At 35.0% G+C, this 21,351-nt stretch overlaps 1 protein-coding gene across 4 annotated transcripts in view; it reads left to right on the top strand.

Annotated features, from left to right (window-relative positions):
• Positions 1-17,423: 17,423 nt before the first annotated feature.
• Zbbx (zinc finger B-box domain containing) overlaps positions 17,424-21,351 on the top strand; it is a 138,922-nt gene continuing 134,994 nt past the window's right edge. For 3 of the 4 annotated variants that reach the window (XM_047564471.1, XM_047564472.1, XM_047564469.1), the window contains exon 1: positions 17,424-17,503. The gene's annotated coding sequence lies outside the window, so the exon portion shown is untranslated. Of the gene's footprint in view, positions 17,504-18,559; positions 18,585-21,351 lie in introns of those variants that run through there. The other variant, XM_047564470.1, reaches the window with a different exon arrangement.

Genomic DNA, 21,351 nt, shown 5'->3' with positions numbered 1-21,351 from the left:
GTGGTGGCTCAGATGAATTCACAGTGTTGCAGCAGATCTCCAAGAGTAAATAAAATAATCAGTGTTACAGCAGAAAACTGAGGTAGGGAAATCAAGAAAAAGCAGGAAGGGGACTCAGCAAGTTAGTATTCAGAAGAAAACAAAAAATATTGGTTTGTAGACTAGAAAAATAATTAATAAAGGTAGCAGATGGTGTCAGTGTCACAAATGCTGTGATTCAGCAGGAGGGAGCACTTCTCTATCAAGAAGAAAGACACTTTCCCACCAATCTTAGGAGAAATAGCTGCTAATCAATGAATTCACAATTGAAACAGAAAATAAACTCATGAAGACTGGGCTCCGAAGAAAAGACTAGCAGAGTGGATTACAAAACAAGACACAACTATGTGCTGTTCACAAGAGACTACTTTTCAAGCAAAGACATCATAGGCAGGAAGTAAAATGATGGAAAAAGATATTACATGCAAATGAAGTCCATAAACAAGCAGAAGTAGGTATTCTCATATTCAGGAAAGAAGATTTCCAGCAAAAACTTATCAGAAGATACAAGGAAGGTCACTACATACTGGTAGAGGGAATAATTCAACAAGAAATAATGATAGTAAATATTTATGCCACAAACATCAGCACACCTCATTATATAAAAACAAGTGCTTCTTGACATAAAGTATCAGATAAACCCTAGTACAATAATACTGGGTAATTTCAACATATTCTTCTCACCAATAGATGGGTTTTTCGGACATTAATTCAATATAGGTACTTCTGATCTAAATACTACTAAAAAACCAAGGGATGAAATAGACATCTATAAAAATATTTAATCCCACAATACTTGAATTCACTTTCTTCTCAGCATCTCATGGATCCTTCTACAAAATAGGACATACTTTCGGTCACAAGACAAGTCTTAGCAAATACAAAAAAGAATTGATGTAATCACTTGCATCTTATCAGATCATAATGGAATGAAATTAGAAGTCAAGATTAAAAGAATGGGCTGGGGATATAGAGCTCAGTTGGTAGAGTGCTTGCCTTGCATGCACAAGGCCCTGGGTTCAATCCCCAGCACCGCCAAAAAAAAAAAAAAAAAAAAAAAAAAAGAATAATATAAACCACTTAAATTCATGGAAATTGAATAATTTTCTTTTGAACAAGAAATAAATCATAGAAGAAATGAGAGCAGAAATTTAAATATTTCTATAATCAAACAAGAATAGTGAAACAAATCTCTAGGATACTATTAACATAGTCTTAAAAGGAATGTTTATAGTATTAAGTGCCTGTATTGAACAAGAACAAAAGAGAAAGATTCCAAATAAGAAACTAAGAAATCTGATGTCACATCTGAAGACCATAAAAAGGCAGGAACAAACTACTTTCAAAATCAGTGGAAGGGTAGAAATAATTAAGATCAGAGCTGAAATTAATGAAATGAAGAAAAAAGAAATAAAGACCCAATGTAACAAAAAGTTGGTTTTGTGAAAACATTAACATGATTGATAAGCCCTTAGACAAACTAATCAAAATAAAAAGAGAGAGGACCCAAATCAACAATATTAGGGGTAAAAAAGAGATATCAACACAGACATTTCTGAAATTTAAAGGATCATTAGGGACTATTTGGAAAATACATTTTGATGAATAGGAAACTCTATGAAATATTGACATATTTCTAGACACATATGACTTACCCAAATTAAAACAAGAGGATACAAAAACTTAAACAGGCCAATATCAAGCAACAAGATTGAAGTAGTAATAAGAAGCCTTCCAACAACAACAACAAAAGCCCAGGACAAGAGGGATTCTCAGTTGAGTTATAGCAGATCTTTAAGGAAGGACTAATGCCAATCCTCCTCAAATTATTCCATAAGATAGTAAGAAAGAAAACACTTCTAAATTCACTCTACGAAGCCAGTATCATGCTGATACCCAAACTAGACAAAAACAAATCAAGGAAAGAAAACTACAGATCAATATCCCTGATGAGAATAGATGCAAAAATTCTTTATAACAAACATATTAGCAATTCATACTCAATAACATAAGAAGATTTTATACCATGGCCAAGTGGCTTTCATCCCAGGAATGCAAGGTGGGCTTAACATACCCAAAACAATAAATGTAATTCATTACAAAAAATGGAATTAAGGACAAATATTACATTATCATCTCAACAGATGAAGAAAAAGTCTTCAACAAAATCCAGCATCCATTCATGTTAAATACATTGAAAAAACTTGGGACAGAAGGAACTTGTGACATTACAATGGCTATATATGACAAACCCAAAACATAAATCATAACAAATAAAGAAAAACTGAGAATCTTTCCTCCCAAACCAGGAACAAAGCATGAAGTCCAATCTCACCACTTCCATTCAAAATATTCCTTGAAATTCTGGCCAAAGCAATCAGGTGAGATAAATGAAAGGAATGCAAATAGAAAAAGAAGAATTCAAATTATCTCTGCAGATGACATGATCCTGTACTAAGTCTCAAAAAACTCCATCAGAAGATTTCTAGAGCTGATAAACAAATTCAGCAGAGCAGTATGTTAAAATATCAACATACAAAGATCAATAGTTTTCCTATATTCCAATAATGAATCAGCCAAGAAAAAAATTTATGAAAATAATTTCATTCACAATTCCTTAAAAAAATAACTGGGATTAAATTTAACCAAGAAGTTTAAAAAACCTCTATAATAGAAATTAAAGAACAGTGAAGAAACAAATTAAAGAAGAACTTAGAAGTTGGAAAATTCTTATTATTAGGTAGGCAGAATTAATATTGTCAAAATTGGGTATATTACCAAAACAATTTAGAGATTCAATGCAGTCCCCACCAAAAACCAATGACATTCCTCACAGAAATAGAAGAAAAGTCCTAAAATGCATATAAAAGAATAAAAGACCAAGAATAGCCAGAGTTAATTGAGAAATAAGAGCAATGCTGGTGATATCATGCCACCTGATTTCAAATTATATTACAAAGCTCTAATGACAAAACAACATGGCATTGGTTTAAAAACAAACATGAAGACCAATGGAATAGAAGACAGAGATAACTTCACATAAATACAGTCATCTGATCCTTGACAATGGTTCCAAAAACTCACGTTGGAGAAATGATAGCATTTTAACAAATGGTGCCAGGGAAGTAGAATATCCAGCCTTAGAAGAATGAAACTAAATCCCTGTCTTACCCTGAACAAAATGAACTCAAAGTGAATCAAAGACCTAGGATTTAAATCAGAAACACTGCAACTTCTAGAAGAAAACAGGATGAACACTCCAATATACTGGTATAGGCATTGACTTTCTTAATAAATCTCCTAAAACTCAAGAAATAAAAAAAAAGAATCAATAAGTGGGATGGTATCAAATTAAAAAGCTGCACAGCAAAGGAAATGATTAAGTACATAAAAAGAAAATGTACAGAATAAGGAGAAAAGTTTTGCTAGTTACTTCTCTAACAGGGAACCAACATCCAGAATATTACATAAAGAATTAAAAAAACTTGACATCAGAGTAATAACCCAATCAATAAATGGGCTAGTGAACTGAAGGGACATTTCTCAAAAGTAGAAATTCAAATGGGCAAAAAATATATGAAAAAACTGTTCAACAACCTAATCTGTCAGGGAAATGAAAATTAAAAACCACACTGAAATTTCATCTCATTCCAGATAGAATGGCAATAATCAAGAATACATATAAAAGTAATTGCTGGCAATGAAAAAGGCACATTTGTACATTGTTGGTAGGACTGCAAATTAATACCACTTGAGGAAGTAATATGGAAATTCCTCAAAATATTAAAAATGAAGCCACCATATGACCCAGCTATCACACTCCTCAGTATTTATCCAAAAGAACTAAAATATATATATCACTGTTTATAGCAGTGCAATTCACAATAGCTAAGGTGTCTGTCAAGATACAAATGGATAAACAAAATGTGGAATGTATCTGCAATGCAGTTCTACTCAACCATAAATAAGAACAAATTATGTCATTTGCTGGTAAATATGTGGAATGGGAGAACATCATGCAAAGTGACATAAGCTAGACTCAGAAAGTCAAAGGTTGAATGTTTCCTCTGATATGTGGAAACCAGGGTAAGGGAAAGAAAAAAAAAAGGGGGATCTTAGGTAAATAGAAGGGAGACCAATAAAATAGAGAAGGGATTGAGAGAGAGGGAAGAGGAGAGGGTGTGGGCAAGTGTTAGGGAACAAAATTTACGAACTTATGCTGTGTTCATGTATGAACAATGAATTTCATTTATATATATAATTACAATGCACTAATTGACATAATAATAATAATAATAATAATAATGATAATGGAAGGGAGATTAGTAAAGTAGAACACATGAATCTGGGATGAAGAGGGAAAGGAAAAGGAAGGTACTGGCAAATGAGATTGATCAAATTATGCTACTTACATAAAGAATTTGGCATAATAGATCCCACTCTTATGTATGATTATAATGTACCAAAAACAAATAGATGAATAAATAAGCCCAGTATGAGAAAAATTTACTGAAAAAAACTCAAGTAGAACAAATGTTAAATTGTAAAAATGGAAGAAAATACCCATTTAGTCTGCTGTATAAATCTCCGTATCTCATAATTTTTCCACTATGATTTTGACCTTCATTTTGTACAAAGTGTACATTATTATGAGGGTCAGGGAATGAGCCCTAGAGAGGAAGAAATAATTTTAGGCTCCTCTGAGGGAATGAATGAATTAGAATTAGAGGGATAATTTTAATATGTCTCTATTTCCTTCTATGATTTGGTACTGAGAGCATATTCATGGTAGGATTCCCCTTTTCTTTGTCCTATCATCAGAATGGTGTTTCTACGTGATCCTTGGAACATTATATGTGTTTATAAAATGTACTGGTTCTTGAGATCTTTCTCTGATACACTAAGTTAGAATTTTCAGAATTGGGTCCTTAATATTTTTGCACACTTAAGTCAGAAATACTACCAAGAGGAGATTATCCTGACTGCATATGCAGGACAAAACTTTCTGTGAGGGGCTGTTAAACTTTTGGCAGGTTTTTCTATACACTTATTAGAATGGATCAATGTTAATGAAGACTTGTTTTCTTTAGGCATGTAGCATTTTGTCTTATGGGGCCAGAACGTGATCAAATATTTATCTTACTTCCTAATGGCAAAAACAAACAAACAAACATGAGTTTGAGAGATGAAAGGACAAAGCAGCAATTTTTATCAACTCAATTGTTATTTTTCTACTTAATCTCTTTAATTTGCATATTTTGAGGAATATAGGCAACTGTATGCTTTGACAATATTATTATCTATGTGCTCAAGTCTACTACTTAATGCAATCAGAAATAACAATTAAGCCCCAGATCTTTAAACAATGACCACAGGGAATAAAACATTTAAAAAAAAAATCTTGAGGTAGAAATGGTGCGTAGTCATTAGCTCTGTCAATCTGCAAAGATTGGACAAAAAGTGCAAAAAAAACTTGAGAAACATTTTAAAATGTTAAGTTATAGGACAACTCCACCCAATGGATTTCTGTTGAATTTCACTTGTGTTAAGAAACACTATTCTGTATATAATAAAGACAATCTGAATTTATATTTCACTAATCACAATTATAGGAAGAGTAAATAATTAGTGATATAGACAGAAAAAGGAATGGAAGGAAATACATTCAGATACAGAAAGATTTTGATATGTGTGAAAACATAGAGTGAATATATTTTCCGTTTTGAACATATTTTCTGTATTTTTGTATCTATATTTCCATCATCTATTTATCACCTATCTCTATTTTTATATCTATGTAAACTTAGTGGAAATGGTCAATAAACATTATTTTACAGGAAACATTCCTGAGGTGCTGAAGGGCAGTAAGGGGGCCATGTACATGTTAAAAAGGTTACGCTGCTTTAGCTCTTATATCATGTTTATAATTGGTTGTGACTTGTAATCCAATAGTTCAATAGAACCAGAAGTGAGATAATTACATTTTACTTCCACCTTTTCCATTAACTTGGTTTGCTATTATGGGTAAATAATTTAATACATCTACTTCAGTTTCCTCTTTAGTGAAATGCAGACAACCACATTAGTTTTTTTTTTTTTTTTTTTAACTCTAGCATCAAAAATTAATTAAGGCAATGACTAGCTGGGAAGAATGGCAAATACATGAAGAATATATTCATTAATATTCTGCAAGATAATATCAGTACTTTATTTCATGAAGCAGTTTGGAAATATTAGCAATCTAACACTTTTGAAAAATAAACCCATATAAGCAATGCTAAAGAATAAACAAGATTATGATAAAGTCAATAAAAATGAATAAAATAAGTGGAACTGAAGATTTGTTTAGTTAATTTATAAGAAATGATTGTATATGCTTTATAATCAGTTAAGGTAAGCTGTAAGCTATGATAAAAATATTGCAAATATATGGCTTAAATAAGATGAAGTTGATTTTTATTTTATAAAGGGGTCGGTCTGGAGAGGACATTCATACAGGCAGAGAGGTAATGTAACATTGCAATGTTAAACATTTACTCATTTATTTGTTGACTTTTATTCTTTTAATAAATTAGCTCAGTGCAATGAACTTTCCTCTTAGTACCGCCTTCATAGTGTCCCAGAGACACTCTGGTATGTTGTACCAATATTCTTATTTACCTCTAAGTATTTTTTCATTTCATTCTTGATTTCTTCTACTATCCATTCATTATTTAATAGTGTATTATTTAGTCTCCATGGGTTAGAGTAGCTTCTAATTTTTATTTTATCATTGATTTCTAATTTCAGTCCATTATGATCTGATAGAATGCAGGATATTATCTCCATTTCTTTGTATTTACGAGGAGTTGATTTGTGCCATAAGATATAGTCTATTTTAGAGAAGGATTCTTGTGCTTCCAAGAAAAAAGTATATTCACTCTATATATGTCTGTTAAGTCTAAATTATTGATTGAATTATTTAGTTCTATAGTTAGTTTCTTTATTTAGTTTTTGTTTAGAAGATCTGTCCAGTAGTGAGAGAAGTGTAGGGGAGTGAAGGGAGGGGAAGGGGTATGTGGGCAGGAAAGAAAGCAGAGTGAAACAGACATTATTACCTCATATACATATATGAATGCATGACTGATGTGATCCTACAATATGTATAATCAGAAAAATGAGATTACACTTCATTTATGTATGATCTATCAAAATATATAATGCATTCTACCCTCATGTACAACAAATTAGAACGAATAAAAAAAATTTTAAAAATTTACCCATAATAGCTATACTTTGCTTAAAGGAAGTTGGGAAATGCAAATCCTAAGTAGTTCACTGTATTACCAGGAAAACATTAGTAAAGTTGACTTTGTTTTGATATAGGCCAGCTAGCATTCCTATAGTTATACATGTAGCTTGGTCTCAGAAATCAGTTTGTGAAATCATCACTTAATGAATGGAAAGTGTATCCAACATTTCCCCCCTATTTGCTCTTATCTTATCCTATGTATTTAAACTCCATCCATAAGCTGATGATTCCAAAATTTTTAATTACAGCTTTGATCTCTATCTTAAACTCTATCCAGATGATAGTGAGAAATTACTTACCCATCCAGTGAATGTCAAATATCCCAAATTTAGAATGTCAAATCAGTTAATGGCCCCAGTATTCACCCAAAACCTAGAAGTCAGCTTTAATTACTCCACTCGAATGAAGCCAATCCCTGATATTTCCTTTTAGTCTTTCTTCCTTATGTAATAGAAACCCTGAGTGTGAGGTGGGCACCTGCTGTCCAAGTTGCAGACTATATTTTCAGCTTCCCTTGCAATCAGGTATTGTTCAATGCTAAGATTTGCCTAATGGGACATTAAACCAAGCCAGACAAGCATGACATTCCAAGTCATATGCATGAAAGAAATGGGTCAGTAACTGCACCTCATATATGTTGCTGGTGGGAATGGAATGGAAAACAGTATGGCAATTTCTTATAAAGTTAAATATGAATTTACCATAGGACCCAGCAATTCTAATTCTAGATGTTTACCAAAAGCAATGAAAACATTTACCTAAGGAAAATAGAAATATTTGTTCACACAAAGACTAGCACAAATATATTTATAGCTGCTTTATTCATAGTAGATAAAAACTAGAAACAATTAACTGCCCATTAAAAGGTGAATGTATAAACAAAAATGTGATATATCTGTCCAATGGAATAGTCCTCAGTAACAAAAGGGAACAAATTGCTCACACAAACATTGAATAAGACAATCCCCAAACCATTGCACTGCATGAAGGAAGACATACATAGAAAAGTAGAAACCATGTCATTCCACTTATGATAAATGCTACAACAGGAAAAGTTATTCCACATTGACAGAAAGCAGATTAGTGATTACCTGGAGTTTCCAGAGCATAGAAGTAGTGATCTCAAAGGGATAAGAGAGACTTTTTTTGAGATCACACACACACACACACACACACACACACACACATCCTTAATATTAGTGGTGCTTAAAAAGATGTATACTTTAATTAAAACTTACCAACATAAACATAGACCAAAGAGTAATGTCCAAAAAATTAATTTTGAAAACACAGTTCTCCAAAGGAGAAATATGAATGAACATTAGAAATGTCTAAGCTCGTTATCTCTAAAGAAAATTTAAGATATAATTTTCACATATCAATTATTTAAAAATCAAAGAAACAAGGGAGTGCCTTGACTTTTCTTTCCCTTATTTCTCCTTCAAGTCTCTTGGAGCTGAATGCCAGCTAGATGACAAGAGCTGGGTGAGTCTTAGAACCCGAATGAACGTCCAGTACTGAAGTAGGCAGAGCAGCAGGACAGGAGGAGCCCAGGTTCCCTTTACAGGGAAGGCAGTTTCATTCCCGAGTGCTTAAACTTAAGAGAAATTCACTGTTTCTCTTGTTCGATCTACTGTTGCACTGGGTCTTGTTGTAGTAGCCGTCCTGTATCTTTATACAACGATTCAATCCTTAACACCAGCAATTAGGGAGTATCTGGCCTAGCCGTGGCATTACCCGTCTCTCTGGTCTTCCCGTTTGCCCACTGGCCCCCTGGTTACCAATGTAATCTCAAAGATCATATAAATCTTTTATAACTCCTCTAAAACTTGCTCCTGACTTCCAATATTAATCAGAAAAGGATCCTAATTCCTTCTTTTGACCTTGTTTCTATCTTCTCGCCTATCACCTCTCTCTTTTATTCACCACATTTAAACCACATCCTCATTCTACCCAACCCACTGAAGCTCCTCTTCTAAAAGACTCCCAGATTTTCTCAGGGAAGGCTCTGTATCTAACACAGGGTCACTCTAAATGTGGCTTCTGTAGGAAGGTTTTTCTCTGACTACATTACTTAAAATAGTATCCCACTCCAGGAAAGTGTGTCTCCTGTTGACTTGTCTCATTCTCTTCATGGAACAAATCAAAATTAGTGTTTAAGTATATCACGTTTTTCTTTCCAATAAAATGGAAACTCAATGAAAACAAAAAAGCTTGTTGGTGTGTTTAATGTTCAACCTCCTAAAACAACACTTGGTATACAGCTGGCATTCTATCCAGCTTGAAGGAAAAAAGAATGCACCCAAATTCTATGTAGTTTGCATCATTGTTCATTCAATTTACTATCCCAAAAATATTGGGGCCATACTTCATTCCTCAGCTTCTCATCTAACTAGTTCCAAGCACACTGATAAATTTCTGTGTGTAAAGACTGGTTCTTTTCACTTTCTTTCACCCTTGTTCTCTCTACCTTGGCCTAGACCATGAATAATTTCTACAACATTATAATGGCCTCTTAATTTCTCTTCCGTTTGCCAGAGAGGTGTGATTTCCTTTCACCTCTTCTTTCATTCTCTCCTTCTTCCAAGTCCCTTGAAAGTTTCCATAGTGCTGGAAATTTTTAATAGTTTTTACACTTACCAGAGGTTTCAGAGTTTTTTTTTTTTTTTTTCCCTTGTGGTGCCAGGGATGGAACCCAAATTCTTGCAGGTGCTAAGCTGTACTCTACAGCTGAGCTACACTCCAATCTCAACTAACCTCATTATGACTCAGACCAGGGTAGTTTGTTTCTGTACCTTGAACACTCACTGCTTTAATCCCCCCCAAAAAAAACTAGTCCAGTGTTCCTACTCAACCACCTGGGCCGTAATTAGGCATGGCATCACTTATGCCAAGAAGCCGTTCTTGAGCTCTCACTTTCAGACAGTGTCTTTTCTTCCTCTGATCATATTCTCAAAGTTTTAGCAGTTGTTATTCTGAATTCTGTGCTACATCCCCTATCTAGACCACATATTCCCTCATGAACAGAATATAAATCTGTCTACTTCATGGTTATAGATATTATTGGTCAGAATACTTGGAACACGGTGGGTCCTCAATAAGTATTTGGTGAAGGTCTGAATGAGCACCATCTTCACCAAAGCTTGCTGAATTAGCTACTTTATAATATTCTGAATTAATGTGAAGATAGGGACACGATAACTAACTTGCAGTGGACCTAGGAATGGTAACTATTGTGTTCTGTAGTGGTAAGAGTTGTGACAGCTCCTTTGGAATGTTGTGGGAGTAACTTCTGCAAAGGTAAGCTATATTATACAATGTTTCACAAAATCTAATGAAAAATCTGCCCCTGGGGATCAGAACTGTAGGAGAATAAAGTTGATGAAAGGAAATTGCTGTTAGACATCTTATGTCAAATAAACCTTGTAACTCTTGTTTTGTGCCTCCCAGCTTGAGTGCGTAAGAGAAAAATGCAAATTTTCCAAATGAAGTACAGCTAGCAGTGCATAAATCTCAAGAAGACAGTAGAATACACTTATTAAAACTTGGCAAGGATCAAAATTAAATGACTTTTTTTCTTTGAAATGCCAGTTTTTTCTTTTTAAGATTAACTTTTCCCTAAAGCTACATCAATTATAAATAATTGTCTGCTAGCAAAACTGGCACAGTTAAAGTGAATAAACTAAGAAATTAAACTGATTAAAAAATAAACAAGCAATTTTAGCTTTTTTCTTTTTTTAAATTAATAACTTCAATAGCATGCCAAAATGACTTTTCAATGTCTATGGAAGAATATTAAAATATGGGAGTCACAGATAAATGCTCTTTTGTTGTTAAGAAAAATTTTGGCAATCTGGTTGGACATGCTGAATAAAGTTACTTTATTTTTACTTTACTATTCTTCTTGGAGATATTTTACTCAAGGTTATTTGTACTGTACAACCCAAACCAGCCCAAGCTAGTTTAATTAATAAAGTGGATTTTTTTATATAGAAATGTATCATAGAGAATATAGTTAGTCCTCAGAAAAAGAAAAGCTTCCAGAAAAGCCATCTCTCATCTTTACTTCCCTCCACCATTTCTTCCTCCATTTTTCTTCCTAGTATCCTTTTGTTTTTCTTTCTGTTATCTATATGGCAGAATACCCATATCTCTCCATCCCATTTCCACATTTTCAGAAGAAAGAATTTGACTAGTCCAGTTTGAACTCCTGTTCAATAAATCATTACAGGGGTGGACTGGATCATGTAGCAAAGTATGGCTGCCAAGACACATAACTTCTTGCCAAACAACAGCAGGATGTGAGACTGTTGGTGCCCACCACAATTGTTTATTAATCCTTGAATGGAACCCCATATACTACTCTTACATTAAATTAGAGGCTACTGTGAAAAATAAAATAGTGCTATTTATGTTCAAATAAAGTGTCCTCTTATTAAAATTGGCTGTCTAAAATCTTGTCCTTGGATTCTCTCTGCACTTTCTAGACTCATTTACATGAACCAGTGAAGTGGTTTGTTTATGGGAGTATTTGTATTGGAAACGTGAGACACAAGCTTCAGAGACAGGTGCCAGGGTTCCCCCCCCCCCCCCACCACTCTGTGTTGTGTGTGTTTATTTACTACTGTAAATACAGTACAAATGACACTGAGAACAACTGAGGATTACAGCTATGAATTTGCTTATGTCCTTACCTCCTTTGTGAGGACCCTGCAGTAAATACTGCTGGATAAACAAGGCTGAGTATAGGTTTTAAACTGGTCTGTTTTAGGAAAGTAGGATGGACATCTTTCCTCAAATCATTTCCTCCATAGTTTTGTGATGGTTCCTAGAATGATTTCCTACTGTCCTTTAGCTCTGGTTCCAATCTATATGCTCTCAATACCCTCACATATAGGGTTTCCTAATAACCAGAGCTACATTTTATCTTTTATTACTCCATTCTACTATCACAAAAGTAAAAACTAAAAAAAACTGAACCTGTTCTGCCAACTTCCTTGGCCCCACTTTCTATGAACTTGTTTATTTTCCTGCTGTTCCAGGGTTGGGTGTCAGCACCATCTCCTCAGTCACCTAAGCTATGAAATTAAAAAATCATTAGCTTTTCTCTCTGCTCCTGGCCAATCGCTTTTCTTTGATCTTCAAGTCCTGATGGGGGTTTGAAAAATCATTTTGAATCTATTTCTCTTGGTCTGTGCCCTCTAGACTGATTTATTGCAGACTCATCAATATAAGCAAATTTTAAACTTGTCTACATCTTCTCCTTTTGCGTCCATCATTGTTCGTGTTGTCAGCAGAGTAACATTGGGAATATGCTACTGTAAGTGTACTGATTCCTCTTTAAAAATAATTTGGGGGTTCACCCACAGATGATCAGGATAACATCCGAGGTGTTTCCAAATCTGACCCTGACACAGCTTTTTATCCTGATTTCTCTTCTACATGTACTATCTTTGAACCATCCACCAATGCTGGTCATGCCAAATCAGATAATACTCCCATGTATTTTGAACAAAGTACTTTACATATTAATTGCTTGCAAATTTTCATTTGAGTTCCTCAAGGGCAGAGATGGCATTTTGGTTTATCTTTATATCCATCTTGCAGCAGTGCCTGGGACAGAACAGGTGTGGACTAAATGTCCACTGGACGACGCTATGCCCATTCGACAAGCCTATGCACTTATTTTTCAACTTGGAAGACATAGTACACCACAAGAATTCAAAATGGATCGTATGCCCTGATGATTCTCCTTCACTTGTGAAGCATCAGTGATAATTGCCTTGTGTTATGGAAATGTATTTGCTGAAGAATTTGGTGTCATGGTTGACAGCTAGAAATTATAATACTGAGAAAAATTACAAAAGGGCAATGTTGCTTCCTTACTCTAAGTTGCTTCTTTTTCCTTCTCAAATTTAGCCACTGAGATGTATTTAGATATGTTTGTATCATACTAATTTAGGTTTTTAAGAACTATCATTTATAATTTTATGTTGTCCCTAAACATAGGGACATAACTTGGCAGTTATCCTTGACAAGTTTAAAAACCCATACATATGAAATAGGATATTATACTTCCAAAGAAAAATATGAATGCTCCATGTAAAAGTTAGACCACATTCCAGGACTTATAAAAAAAGGAGATTGTAGAAAACTGGTTTTGTGATTCTGAACTGACCACCAATTTCTGCCTATCACAGAATTCGAGAGGCCAGGGAGTAGAAGAAAACTGAAAGGGTACTTTTGAAACCACTGGTATGCTATGAGTTCCATTTTCCTCCAAAGCAGGAAGGTTTGGTGCTATCACAATATCATTTCAGTCGTTAAAAATGTGAAATTCTATAAATATAGAACATACATTTGCTGCCACTTATTTCATTTATTAAGGAAGGATCTGTTGTCCGAGTAGGAAAGCTGACTATAGCTGATTATATCTAGGCTTTGAGAAAAAATATTGGCATAAGATATCTAGATTAAACGCAAAATTGGTTAATGTTGAATAGGGCAATAAAAATATCACTTTTTAATTTTTTCATTTAAAAGACATATTTTTATCTCTAGGTATAAAGTATATGAAAGGCAGCTTTAAATGATAATAAAACAGAAAGACATTTTGTTAGAGAGTAAGAGTTATCTTACAGCGATCCAGGATGGCATTGAAAAGACATGCAGTTGTTCTTTTAATCTTATTTGCAAGTTTTTGATTGTTGGCAATCTCTGAACCTCTTTTCAAACCTAGTAATATGTGCATTAGTGGGTCCCTGCACCTGGGGGTACAGGGAGCTGTTGTTTGACTGCCATCTGAGTGGTCAGAGTGTGTACGTGTCAGGCTGGCTGGCTGCTTGTGTATGAGCCAACTAGAGATGACCATGCTGGCTCTCCTACAGTCCCACAGCATAGAAAGGTAAAGCATGCAAGAGGATTTTTGTAGGTCAGACATAGAACATGCAAGAATGTGAGTAGAACATTATAAATTCTGCCTAGGAGAACCATTAAGACCTTATTCAGAGAATCAAGAACAATCACTGGATGCCTGGGACCTCAGTCCGCAAAGGTCTGAGGAGAAAGTATTATCTCTATCTAGAGGAATGCAGGGAGAATGTTCCAGCGGGCAGGGGAGGGCTGGTCCCTGGAGAACAAACTGCTTTGAGCACCTGCCAGGCGCAGGTACTGGTCAAAATAGGACTTTTATGACATTCCTTGTCCTGTTCTGTGAATGTAATGTGGACAATTAATAAAACTGAAGCACCAAGGATAGTGAGAAACAGAAACACAAACCTTTCTCACAGATTCCTGATTTGAGGCTTCCTTGAATTCTGTAGGTCCCACCACTGCAAACGGCAAAAATCTTAAAGCTAAATCACACAGAGTTTTGACAATTATGTGGGAGGATGATTTTATTATTCATATAAAAGCTTTTTATTGCCTGTGACGGACCAGAAAAACCCTAGGGTCTGCCATAATTTTCTTCCAGGCAGCATTTCTACCAAGTACAAAAAAAATTACTTAATGAATTGGGTTTATTCAATGGTTTTGTGTGTGTGTGTGTGTGTGTGTGTGTGTGTGTGAGAGAGAGAGAGAGAGAGAGAGAGAGAGAGAGAGAGAGAGAGAGAGAAATGTTTTTAAGCATGACCTTCCAGTTATTGTCCAAACTCAATAAGTCTGTGCTTTAATTTCTGCATTATGGGTAATTTTTCTCTTTAAATTAAGTATTCCTTGTGCAGAAAACTTGTGTTCAAATCTTGTCTTCACAGCAGAAAACTTGGGTTCAAATCTTGTCTTCACGGTGGCACAATGAAGCGTGATTTTGTAAAAACCCTCAGGAATACTGTGCTCCTGATATAGATGTGGTAAACTATTTGCAGGATTGCTGGTGTGTCAGCTAAATGAATTCTGCTTCAGTGGAGAGAGTATCATCTTTCTAGAGGTGTCATTGTTTTCACATGTTTCATTTCATTTTGTCACTAATCACAGTTCTGAAAGACAAGTACTTTACACTTTGTATTTTACTGTGTTTTTGCTTTTGTCTTTCTTACTTGTACATAAGCTATTTTTCTAAACATGAACAAGATAATGTTATTTTTATGCTTTCAAAAATACCAGAATATCTCACACATTATTTAATAGTATTATGCCAGTAAATGCATTGTAAGAATTTTTTTATTGACCCCAAACTGAGTCCTATATAGATGTGATGAGAGGCTTGATGCAAAATACTGCTCTTTATTGGGACAGAATTGAAGTCAGCTTATTGTTCTCTTTCTCTGGAATGTTCTTTGTCATGATTGCCCATGACTTCTTCTTTCCCTACTTTCAACTTCTCTGACTATCAAATCTAAAATTGAACTCTTAATTATTTTCTGTTTTTTTATTATGCTTTTTCTTTATAACACTTGATACATATTTGTATTTGTTTATTACCTTAAAGGAGTTTATTTTCTTCACTGCAGCAATTTTCAGATCTAGAACAATGAACTTTCAATTAATACTTGTTGGATGAATAAATGAATACTGAAAATACCTTTCCTGGTAATTTGATGAGTATACCTGTCTAAGAAACACAGCCAGCACAAGGAGGGTAGTGGTATTAAACATCCCCTTGAAACTTGTTATTGTAGTGGCATTAGGGGAAGGATTTGGGGAAGTCATACCATGAGCACATGGGAACAACTCTCATAGCCATCACCACCACCACCACCATTTCTTACTGTTTAAGGGCATGGCTTATAGCTAAAGACAGTATATTTGTGTTATTTACCATTTCACCCATCACTGTGTGTGGAGGAAAGGTTCTGTTATCACCTTCAACCAGTTAGAATGGGCTTTACAGTTTACTCAGGCCACCCAGGAGGCATGTGTAGCAGGACCAGGACTCTTATTCAAATCTGCCTGACTCCAAAGACTGAATATACCCCACAAACCCATTGTCTTCTCTTATTTGTGGTGGTTATACTCTTGTATACTTGAGTCCACCAAAAGAAAATGTTAAGTGTTTTCTTAAATGGACATCTGCAGGGTGAAGAAAGGGTGCAAAGCTTAGTATGTTAATTATAATAATTGAGATTATTAGTTCAGTACTAATATGGATGCAATGTGGTTATTATAATCTAGGGAGTGATTGCAGAACCAACCACATAGCCATCATACTGTATATAAAAATAGAAATTAAAAAAAAAAAACACAACAGCATATTTAACAAGCCCCCAAATAATTTTTAAATTTCCCACAGAGGACTCTGTTCATGGGTTGATTATGTGTGTGTGTGTGACTGCATAAGTTTTTGTTTTTGGTGGAAATTGTTTTGTTTTATTCACACATACATTTTATACTCACACATCTCCAGGGGTCATATATAAAGAAAAAGAAAGTTCTGGACTTTCCAAAGACTTAGATTCTTATCCTAAATTTGTCTGTTGTAGTCTTTGATGAGCAAGAAAAAGGATATATATTTATATATATATATGGTTCTGAGGCTAAATTGCTTGGGGAGATTCTTGGGTTTGCTATTTGGTAGCTTTGCTATTTTGGATTTGGTAACATTTTCGATGCCTAAATTTCTTTCTTTTTTCTTTTTCTTTTTCTTTTTTTTTTTTTTGTACCAGGGATTGAACCCAGGGCTGCTTAAACACTGGGCAACATCCCCAATCCTTTTTAATATTTTTTAAGAGACAGGGTCTCACTGAATTCCTTTAGGAACTCGCTAAGTTGCTGAGGCTAGCTTTGACTTGCATCCTCCTTCCTCAGCCTCCAGAGTCGCTGGGATTATAGGCGAGCACCACCACGCCCGTCTCGGTGCCTCAGTTTTCTTAAATATCAATTGGGTTGTTGTATGATGAAGCAAATATTATATTTAAAGTTCTTAGACTAGTGCTTGCAATGATGGGGGCCCAGTGTTATCCCTCATTTCCAAGACCACTTGTACAGAAAAGCCTCCAGGATCTGTTAAATTGCCTTGCCCTTTTCTTCCAGTGACCGCCCTTTTGTCTCAAAATCCAGAGGCTCCTTTGCTCCCTCTGCCGGCGGACAGCGGCAGGACCAAGAGTTCTGGTTGCTATGGGTACCGAGGTAACGCGGTAACCAAGGAGACGAAGGCGGAAACTCTGGACAGCCTTGGCCTCCGTAGTAGGCGAAGCGGCGGAGGTCACACCAAGAGTTGGCAGGCTGCGGATGGAGGTGGGAGACCACGGGTCTTGGGTAACATGGTGGGGCTGTGAGCGGGTCTGGGTGGTGCTGAATCTGGCGGCACGACTGGAAAGGAGATTCATTGCAGGGTGGAGCTGGGGGGCGTCGTCCTAGGTGTTTGTTAAACCCTGCCATGTGCCCACACAGTATCAGGCCTGGGAGCAGCAAGATTTAGCGCTGCCCAGGAGTTCAGCGTTTTGTGCTTTAATAAACAAACAAACAAACAAACAAAAAAACTTAGCCCTATAATGCTAATGTAGGAAGGGGAACCCTAAATGGAGAAACCAGGACCTTCAATTGTACTTTCTACAATCTCTTTTTATTTCAAGTGCTAGCATATTTTATCCTTTGAAGTCATTTGTGCACTGTGAAAAATTTGGTTTCCTGAGAAAACATATAATTTTCTCTTTTGTAGCTTTTTTTCTGCCTTCCTGGCCACATGCACCTACTTCACTCTTGAAGTCCACTCCTCTCAACTTAAAGTTGTGGTGGGAGTACCTGATTCCTGGAAGCAGTGGAAGTCCCTCCCCGCAAAAAAATAAGCATTAAAAGCACTCAGGTATATGGGTGTGTGCGTGTATGGCATATATCCATATACTCAGTATGCATATACATATATGTCACATATGTACATATATATGTAGGTGTGTGTATATATGTATGACTTGCCTTCAACATCTATGAAAATATGTAGAATATATGTGTGTGTACACATACAGCTTGCCTTCTAAATTTAGTAAAACTCATTTAAAAAATTCTTGTAAAGCTGAAGCTATACAGAATTAAAATTGTACAAGATATATGCTTAGGGTAATCTAACAATTCCCTCCACCTCTTTGAATAATTAATCTTATAGGATACTTAGAGGCTTGTGCTGATCTCTCATCAAATTTCCAGTTATATTGCAAATGAATTACCTGAAAGTAACTACTTTGTTTACTTCCTTCAGGATACTTAATACTTCATGCAATTAATCTACTTGCTTTTTCATTTTTTCCCATTTCTCTTACCAGAGTATATGTTCAGTGAGGACTGTTTCACCATGTTCATCAGTGTTTTAACTTGATGCAAGGTGCAGTTTTCAATTTATATTTATCGATTGCTCATTGAGGTGTGGTAGGAGACATGGGAAAAAGAAACCAAAAGGTTTATTGTGGGAAGAAAGATGTGTTTAAATTTTTTCCCATTACGTAGACTGTGTAATTTTTCAAGCAGAAAAATTGAAATACTTAAAATTTGGCACATTTTCAACATTGCACTATGTGGAGACACTGTACTAATTGCTGGGGAGTCAAAGATCAGTGGTAGAACTGCTCTTACATATTTGGGCTATTTAGGGAAATGACATTTATATAAGCAATGATGCAGAAAAATAAAACAATGCAGCATATAACAGCAAATTAACTTAATACACATGATGTCATTACAGAAGGGAAGTTCATTTTTGGAGGAAATCTTCCTTAGGTAACCTTTGAACTGGGTGTTGTATAGAATAAAATTTGGTGAGCAGAGAAGTGGAAAATAAATTGGAAGACTTGGAAGATTGGGATGCATATGAAAGAGCTTAAATGCTAAGCAGAGTAGCTGCCAATTATTTTTTTCTATGTGTATAGGCAATGATTTAGAGACAAAAAAAAATCAGCAACTTCATATTACTTGGGAGCAATTTGATACCCAAAAGGTTTTAAATGGTGTTTAGAGATATTGCTATAAAATTTGGAAAATACTCAATATAAAGCAGTTCTTTTTCTAAATTTCCTTTTTATGTATGACAGGTGGAAAGTGTAAAAGAGGGAAGGATGTTTGCCAACAAATCTCCTAAATGATATGAATTAATCATTTTGAGTGTATAGAACCATATTTAGATTTCAAGTCTTTAGAGGAGCTAACAGAACTGGGAAGAATATAGCGAATTTTTTCCCCTGTCTTAGATGCATCTTAATTTTCAGATGCCTAAATGTTCATGAAGAGATACCCAGAGTAATAGTGGGTATTACTCTGGGTATGCGAATGAGTAGTATAGATAACATATTTACTTAAACAGGATTCTGAGAGGTGTGAATTGGAAATAGAATACTTTCATTGTTGTGTATAATAATATAAAGTTTTTAGCTGATGTGGAATTAGCAAAATTGTATTTTTAACTATTATGCCATTCACACTTTTTTAAAGGTAGCTATAGATGAGTATTGCAGGACATGGAGAATATTGCATGAATATTGCATGAATTTGTGTGGGCAGAGGTCATTCTCACACAAAGATGTTCTTAGGTCTGGTGGACTTAGGACACCTAGTTCTTCTGAACTTACATACCACCTTTTAAATATCACTTATCATTTTTAATTTGAAAGTGTTTTAAAATAATATCTCACCTCTTGATATCTAAAGGCAAACTTTCTCAGTTGTTCTAAAAGGAACCAGCATATAGAGGGTAAATTGAGTTACTCTGGCTTGATTAGTGCCCTGAATAGTGTTTCATTATCAGGTATCTTGGTTGACTGAAAGATTGAAAGAAGTTTTAAGTCAATATTACCCGACTTACTTCAGGGCCTGCGCTTGGAAAACATGGCATATATTGATTTAGTATGCTACTAAAGTACAAGATGTTATGCTAGAGATCATGTATTATCAATTCGTTCCTTAAATTGTAAAAAAAAATTGAAAAATATATACATATATATTTGGAAAGAGGTTCCTATTGGACGGATTAAATGTTAAAAAGTAGCATTCTCTTAAGAGTGTAAGTCAAATATTTTAATCAAATTAGTTTTCATTTAATATTTCTTGCCAATACTATGGAAATCAGTAAGTGGCCTAAACATGTTAATCTATCCAAAGGAGTTTGTCGATTAGATCCTTTAAAATTATACCCTAAAATACTTATGGTTATTAAATTTTGGGACCTAAAATGATCTGAGTTTGAAAAAAATCTACCAGTGTAAGGTAAGTTTTTAGTTTAAAAAAGTTGCCCCATTGTGAATATAGTTGTTTTCCAAACTTCCCATTCTTCTAGTGGTGTGATGCTAAGTCCTCTGGGAGCCTGCAGTACCTCTTGCTGCATGCTCTGAGCTTCAAGCTGTGTAGATCATCATAAGTGCCTTTTTCTGTGCAGTAGGCCTTGATGTTTGGGTTGCTCCCCAAATGGGAACATGCATAGAAGGAGCATCAAATCATCATGGACAATTTTGGGTCATATTGGGTGTATATATGCAGGCAGAAATGGAATTGGGGACAGAAAAATGATGCCATCTAATAAATTAGCCAGCTAGAAAATTTTCCAAATTCTACTAACTTTTGGTATTTAATTGTTAGAGAGAAAATGAGAAAGAGATAGACAGACACATTGAGGTTTGCATAACGGAGTTCACCTGTACCTCTGTCTTCATTAGATGACCAAAGTTTTGCAGTTTGCACTTCATGCTGCTGACATTGTTATAGCCTGGTGCCTGGAGAAAACTGATTCTCTGTTGGTTTTACCAAAGGAAACAGGCAGAACAGCATGACTCACAATTATAGTCTTCCTTATTTTCTTCATACAAGAAAATTGGCTTATGCAAGTGACTTGATAAAACATTTAATTGAGAAGAAGCCTTACTAATTGCATTCAGTGGAGTGAAATACCCCCTGAATAAGATCATTTATTGGTTAAATCACATTATCAGCAGAGTTATAAATCTGAATCACCTCATTTTAATGAGATTTACAGACATTCTTTCATTTTCTGTATGAGTAAACTCAATCATTGGGTATCAGCTTGGCTTGATGCTTAGATAGATGTACACACATAAAATTGAATTGTATATCTCAATGTATAAATAGAATTAGGGCAATTTAAGTTA

This window comes from Sciurus carolinensis, chromosome 9, assembly GCF_902686445.1.
Source record: "Sciurus carolinensis chromosome 9, mSciCar1.2, whole genome shotgun sequence".
Taxonomy (NCBI): Eukaryota; Metazoa; Chordata; class Mammalia; order Rodentia; family Sciuridae; genus Sciurus; species Sciurus carolinensis.
This window is presented reverse-complemented; position numbering and strand designations above follow the sequence as displayed.